The sequence below is a fragment of the Myotis davidii genome, unplaced genomic scaffold (genome assembly GCF_000327345.1).
Source record: "Myotis davidii unplaced genomic scaffold, ASM32734v1 scaffold1323, whole genome shotgun sequence".
Taxonomy (NCBI): Eukaryota; Metazoa; Chordata; class Mammalia; order Chiroptera; family Vespertilionidae; genus Myotis; species Myotis davidii.
The window spans coordinates 936,616-944,437 of record NW_006294585.1 but is presented as its reverse complement, the minus strand read 5'-3'; the positions used below and the strand labels follow the sequence as shown (position 1 = coordinate 944,437).

At 38.6% G+C, this 7,822-nt stretch overlaps 1 protein-coding gene across 1 annotated transcript in view; it reads right to left on the bottom strand.

Annotated features, from left to right (window-relative positions):
- The window catches only part of ESR1 (estrogen receptor 1), a 196,138-nt gene that overhangs the window by 137,061 nt on the left and 51,255 nt on the right, over positions 1–7,822 (bottom strand).

Sequence of the window (7,822 nt, the reverse complement as noted above, 5' to 3'; positions counted from 1 at the left end):
TCCCTAAAATCTGCCCTTTAGGAATGTTTTATAATTAAACACACACGCACTTTTCAGAATTCACTATAAAAAAGTAGTGGTATTGAACTATTTTACACATGACTCACTCCTGGAGGGAAGTTACATGCCTGAAGGAGAAAGAATAATTAGATTTCTTATGATTTTTAAAATATGGTGTCTAGTTTAATCATTTATTTTCATTTGGATTATCTAATTGGATAGATATGAGATAAATGGATTTTTAAAATACAATACTAAGCTACTAGTTTGACTAAACTCTATCTGGCACATAGCTAAATCCTTCACTTCATTTATTTAAGTGTTTAGTAAACAAAGACGCATTAAATGCAACACTAGGCCGTTCCCTGCAGGCTGGTGGAACAGCACAACCAGGCATGGGCACTCAACCACTCAAGAGGCCATGCTGGGGATGGGACCTGGTGACAAAATAGAGGCCAGAACTAAGTGGTTGGTATAGCTATGAGTAGGTGACAGCAAAGTCAATTAAGATTCTAGCAATAAGAAAATGAGCAATCAGATACATAGCCTAAACGTCAAAAATCAAAACTTCATATAAATGGGGACATGCCAAAGATTAGAAGTGGGAGTGAGGCAGAGAACAGACTTGAAGGCTATGTCTGTCCTTCAAGGGAGCTAAGATCAAGCAGGAATCAAGAGTCAAGATAAGCCCTGGCCAAGTCGCTCAATTGGTTAGAGCATTGTCCAATACACCAAGGTTTCAGGTTCGATCCCTGGTCGGGGCACAAGCAAGAACCAACCAATTAACGTATAAATAAATGGAACAATAAGTCAATGCTTCTCTTCTTCCCTTCCCTTTCTCTCTAAAAAAAATAAAAATAAGGATAAATAAAAACAAATAAATAAAATTAGATTTATTGTTAAAAAGGAGCCAAGATGGCAGAAACTGCTCTCTCGGAGCTGGAACTGACCACACACCCATGCACACAGCTTGTCCTCACGCTGGCGGGGTTCAAAGAGCTCAGGAGCTGGATGGGCACAGAGGCTCCCACAGTGACTCGCCTGCCTTTCTGACTAACTGACACCAGCAGAGAATATCATAGTCTTCAGGGGAAAAGGTGATGACTCCCAGGGCGTCTGAGTCAAAGACACGGGCTTTTCGCAAACAGAACAATGAAGCTTCAGGTTGAAGATGACATAAAGGACAAGTTGTGATCTGCAGTCAGTGAGCAGACCTGCCTGCGACAGCCGAAGGTTTCTTAGGAAAAGGACGCTGAAGAAGTAAGTGGCTCAGAAGGTGAAGTTCCAATGCCAGGGTTAGCAGGAGGCTAAACTGTAGGTTCCTCAGGGCTAGGTATCACATGTGATATGTAACTGATTATCCAAACTGAATTTAAAACATAATAACTAATTACCTAATAACTCTGGACCAATTGTGATGGTGACAATACTACAATGAAATTGAACTTTATTAGATGAAGTACAGAAGGCCAAAATTGAATGTACTCTTATTTTTAATGTTTTATTTTTCAATTACAGTTGGCATATAATATTATATTAGTTTCAGGTGGACAACATAGTGATCAGACATTTTATAAATCTACTCTTTATTACCCATTATAACCAACTTTTATGGAGGATTTACTGCAAACTAAGTATAAAACTGAAAGCTATATATTAATTCTTATTAGGTAGGTGTTTATACGTGTTATTATTACCGTCATCTGATAAATTCAAAACGGGGATCTGAAGAGGTTTAGTGTCTTGAGCAAGGTCACACACACGCATCTCTAGCCAGAGCTAAAATTTGAACCCAGGTGGTCTGAGTCCTAAAGCTAACGTCAACCACAACGCCCCACCGTATATGAATAATAGTACCTAACATCTGTGTACCAATATGTAACGATCCCAATATAACTCATGCCTTTGCGTCTCAGAATAGGCTGGTGAGGCAGTTGGTGTTTTCACACAGGTATGTATTCTATGACATGGGAGCCATAAAGAGAAGGAAATAAATCTAGGATGGACAGGACTTCACTTGTCAACAAGACGTATCCTCATGAAACTAGCCAGGAGTTGAAACCACAAAGTACAAGGGGCCAGCTGGCGAACTTGAGCTTGCTCAATCCCTGAGAGCACTGATATATCAGCAAGGTTAAAACAGGTGGGTGAGCTGAGACAGCGGGAAGCACAAGGCCAACTCTAACCCTAGGTCTCTTGAGGGAACAAAGGAACATGGTCATCTTTTTAAGTGGATGGTCTCCTTTCCACCATCAGGTAGCCTGCACTTTGTGGTCAGCCAGTGACCATATCTGACCTGTCTCTCCAACACCTTCACATGGTAAATGCTCCAGAAAGGTAATTTGTAAATGATTGAGGTAAAGTTTGGACTTGGCCTGGCATTGGTTCCGTAAAATTTTCTAAATAACACTGCTAAAATGTTAATACAAAAGAAATGTAATAATAACTGGTCTTTCAAAGCAAGCTTTTAAAGATCTAAACACCAAAGGATAATTTTGTGTGTTTCTCATAAATTTGTATTTGTTCAGTCGGCCTTAAGCTAAAGCACATGTTGCCTCTAGGTGTAACCAGAACATGTAACTAACTCCCTGCTTTACTTTAGGAATTTTCTTAGGGCTGGAGTATATTTCCGTGATTTCCAAAAAGTCTGGCCACAGGGGTGCTGGATAAGTTTTTAAGCAAACATCACCAGACTGGCCTTTGTGATATTTCATCAGGAACCTGTCCAAATTCACACTAACTTTTTAGCCTCTCTTTCTCTGTGCCACAATGCAGAAATTAGCAAGTTTCCCCAGCTCCTGGGACTCAAATCTTAGGCATGACTCCGACATTTCTAGTAACAGAAAGCTTAGTGATCTTCTCAAAGTCAGATCTCAACAAACTTTTTTTTGAATTCTTGCTTTTATATGGCTAAATAATTTATAACGGTATTATAGCCATCTGCTCATATCACTATTAACATCAAACTCCTTTTGGTGGCACTCCCCCCTCAGAAAAAAATTCCTTTTCCATGCTAATTAATGAAGAGAATAGATTTATAGTTGTCCATTCCAACAGGTGTTTGCAGTTGCTAGCTGCACTACAAATTTGCCTGGAAATATAAGTATGATCACTGCGGAGGTTGTTTCTTATATCCAGAAACTACCTTTAACTTTAGATTCTGATCTTTCCATAAGTAATTTGAACTTAGATCATAAAACGTAATTTTCAAAAAAAAAAAATATCAACCTTACACAATACTCTGATGAGACAAGTTTGAATTCTTAAATAAAAAACAAAACATAACATTTACGGGGGGAGAGATCAACCAAAGGACTTGTATGCATGCATATAAGCCAAACCAATGGACACGGACAACAGGGGGATGAGAATATGAGTGAGGGGTGGGGGCAGGTTGGGGGTTAATGGGAAATGAGGACACATTTGTAATACCTTAACCAATAAAGAAATTTTAAAAAAAAAACCATAGCATTTAAGATTTAAAAGATGCTTTTGAGACCACTGAATCCTAAACCCATATTTTTCAAATGTGAAAAGAGAGTTCACAGTAACTGAGTCCTCTGCCAGGGTCCTTGGAAGAGTTAGACTCATACACTTGACCATTAGCCAGGATTCCTTCAACTTGACAAAGTTACCTTTTTTTTAATACCAGAATAGTCTAAAGCTGTGGTCGGCAAACTGCGGCTCGAGAGCCACATGCGGCTCTTTGGCCCCTTGAGTGTGGCTCTTCCTCAGCCTTAGGAGCACCCTAATTAAGTTAATAACAATGTACCTATCTATATAGTTTAAGTTTAAAAAATTTGGCTCTCAAAAGAAATTTCAATTGTTGTATTGTTGATATTTGGCTCTGCTGACTAATGAGAGTTTGCCGACCACTGGTCTAAACAATTAAAAAAGAAAACAGGCTTTACAACATTATTGGAATTACTATCTAAAGATAGTGAAAACCTTTGGCCTGAAGAGGGAAAATATGTCCTTTTTAAATTATATTAAATATTAAGCAATATAAAGCAGTTAAATATTCAGCAATGCTTTTTAAAATATCCATCAACTTTTCCATATAAATGATTTTTGGTACTTCTGCTGAGTAACTAAGCCAAGTGTGTTGCTTCATGTTTTTGTTAAATAGTCATATTTTGTGTCCATAGTAATTGTTCCTAAGTCATAATTTGGGTCTATGTGATATGAATATCTTATTTGCGAATGTTGCTATCTTTCGTGATGATCTAAATCACTTAGGTCACACAGTACAATGAAAAGAGCACTGAACCAAGAGTTAGGAGTCTTGGCTTCTTGTCTGAGCTGCTAACTAGCTGCTTAAGTTGGACAAGAACAATGAGCTGAAAAACAAAGAGGTGGACAAGGTGACCTTTAAGCTCTTTTCAGCTCTAGACACCATTTATTATCCCAACCACAATCATTGAAACAAAAATTAAATACATGAGAATTCATAAAGTCTCAGGCTTAGAGAATTCAAAAGCCACAATTCATTCATACAATTACTGCCATCAAAGTTCTGCTTTTTTTTGTTGTTGGTGTTAATCTTCAATCGAGGATATTTTTCCATTGACTTTTAGAGAGTGGAAGGGAGGAGGAGAGACAGACAGAAACATTGATTTGAGAGAGACACATCAATTGGTTGCCTCCTGCACATGCCCCGACCAGGGCCAGGGATGGAGCCTGCAACCAAGGTGCGTGCCCTTGACTGGAACTGAACCTAGGACCCTTCAGTCCTCAGCCCAAGGCCCTATCCACTTAGCCTCATCGGCAAGGGCAAAGTTCTCCATGTTTTTTAAGTTCCAGCCACAGAAATGGTCCTTACCTCATTTCAAGAACAATTGACTTTCGCAAAAGCAAATGATAGGAACAAGAAAGACCCTTTCTGAAATGTTTGCCAGGTCTTTAAAAACTGTCCTCATTCAATGTGAGACATGGTCATTCTTGGAAAAGTAAGTGGACAAGAACAATGAGCTGAAAAACAAAGAGGTGGACAAGAACCGAAGTGACCTCTCCATAAGCAATCAAATTACTTCAGCATAAAAAATTAAATCAGTATTCTAGCTATAACAAATAAAAAGAGAAGCATGATTATCAATGTCCGTTGGTTAATTTTGTATATGCAGTGAACGTAAAGTAGCCTTACATTTGGTTGTGTTTTAATCTGCATTTGTAAGGCATTGCAACATACACGTGCATACACAAAACCTACATCTGGAGAACTCAGTGAAATCCAGGACATCTGAAGCCAGCCTGTATTTTTCCAGAAGTACTGGCCCACATCTACTCCTGGGTTTTCCTGCCTTATTGTGTCCACTCATCAATATATGAGAGAGGCATGAAAATAAAAACACATATTTGTATTCAGCACTCCAACAAAAGCTGTCGGATTGCTACATAGAAGATTCCTACACTGACAGGGACAAGAGTAAATGAAGCCAGAGGTCCCTTCTATATGTAAGAGCCTATGGCACTCTGTTTATACTAGTAAACTTTTTAGTCCAAAATCTGAAAAGTGGGTATTTCAGGTTGTGATAGATTATAAAAAGGGCCCAAATTTTCCAACCTTTGCCACGTAACTCTGAAGCCCCCTCTCACACAGAGAACCCAGCCACTTGTCCTATTTTGGCCCATTGCATATCACCAGATATTGTAATCAACAGCTTGATTGAAATGGGCTTGTGATTCGAGGCTTGCTCTCCTGGTGCCTCTGCCATTATCACGGAACATGCCTGGACTAGCCTGTTGGATGAGAGGTATAAGAAGCCAAACCGAGTCATCCCAGCCGCTCTGGCCAAACCAGCCAGCTGACTTCAGACATGTGAGCGAGCCCCCGAATCTCAGCAGCCTCCTAGCTGATCCCCTGACATGTGAATACTATCCCTACTGTTGTACACAATTGAGGTTTTGAGGTGAGGCTCTGTTATGCAGTGAAAGCTAACTGCTATACAGGTTTTTACTCCCAAGCAGGTATTTCCCCTGACTCAGAAAAGCAGGACTCACAATTCTCAACCTATTATTCATAGCTTAGCCCTTATAGTGTACTTTCACTCTTGCTCATTCATTCTGTTGGTTCATGCCACATCTGGTATCAACTGCCTATGACACGCAGGCACTGATCTAAGGGCTTGCAGTACATCACTGAACAAAATGTGGGAGCATGTTTTATTTGTGTGTAAACTCCCATCAGGAGCTTACAGACATCAAACTATAAACATAATCTAAAAATTAGTGATACAATGTTTTAGAAGGTGGAAATGCAATAGAAAAATAAGTAGAGAAGGGTTGAGAGATTGAGAGTGCTGTGGGATGTGTGGATGAAATAAATTGCACTATTAAAAGGGATTGTCAGAGTAAGGCTCATTGGTAGGCATCCTAACAGATTAAAATAATGTCTTCATGTAAGTAAATCAGGCACTCTAACAAACCCTTAGGGCACTTCAATGAATTTATTCAGCCTTGCCATTAAGTTGGGGGTAGGTATGTGGTTTTTTTCTTTTATCTGAAACTAAAGATTTGATGTCATGGGTAGAGATTCAATTTTTTTTTATTGATGTTTAGAAAAAAATTAAATTCTGTGTTTAAGCTGCCCAGATGATAGACCAAGTGGACTAAAATGGCAGTAAACTAAAACAGATAGATATTTTACAGATGTAAAAATACATGTACAATTATATGTATAGACACACAGACTGGCTTTGTGCAGTTAAATTATCTAGAGTCCTATTTAAAAACAGTGGGAAGACTTTTATTATGTCTTTGCATATTAAAATTTTTGTTAAATTAAAAATGAGTATTCATAATTTATACTTATGTAGCCAGACTGTATCAGGGTATTAATTGGGAAAAAGATATTTTTTATGAAATGGGGTCAATGTATGGGTACCCTAAAAGAAAAATGTTTTGGACATATTCACACATTGATTATTTCAGCTTTCAGAGAGAATAGACCAGACTGGGCTTAATCTATCTACAGCACCAAAGGATATTCAACCTTGACCCCACTGTTTCAAATTAAACTTTTTATGAGTAGCTATTATATTCCTGTTGCTCATCAAGTTACCTTAAAAAGCTTATTTGTGAGTTTAATTAAGCCTGACTAATTCTCCAGCAATACAAAGAAAGATGAATTCCTTAAGTGCTTAATCCATTTATGACTCAAAGTATCATTTTCTTAATGAGGCTGTTAAATTCTTGGGATTAATTACCCTTTAAATTCAAACTGCTTTCTCAGACATTCAAGACATCAAGTCACACCTCACACTAGATGTGACTTCAACATTTCATCTGTCCCTCAAGAGAACTGATTCCAAATGCTGTATTCACAACCTCAACCTGGCAGGTTTCTGACAATGGAACTCACGAATCTTTGGTGGTAAGTTTCATAACAATCAAACATACCTTCTTCCTGATTTCCATCCTTGGTTTTTGTTCTCCTTCCTCCTTTATACCAGTATTAATGACCTAAGGGTTAGCTGCCCTCTATCTGCATAGTCACTATTCTTTTTCATTGCAGCTTTGTTATCCTTAACTTATCACTAGTCTTGTCTCCTTCAGAAAGCTTCCCCCCCCCCACCACCATTGTGATCAGCAGGGAGCCCATCATCCATCCATCCGCCACCCTTGGTATCATCCTGAAACACTAAATGCACCCATGACTTTATTTTAATTACAAACGTCCTATCTGTTCTTTCCTTGTATTTTGAAAGTTATGCAAGACTAGAAGCATTGTTCTTCAAGACTAGATTCCCAAAATGCAAGGTCAATCAGCACTGGATTCTTGTAAAAATAAAAACACTGGAAGACAGGAGACAGCAGGGGACAG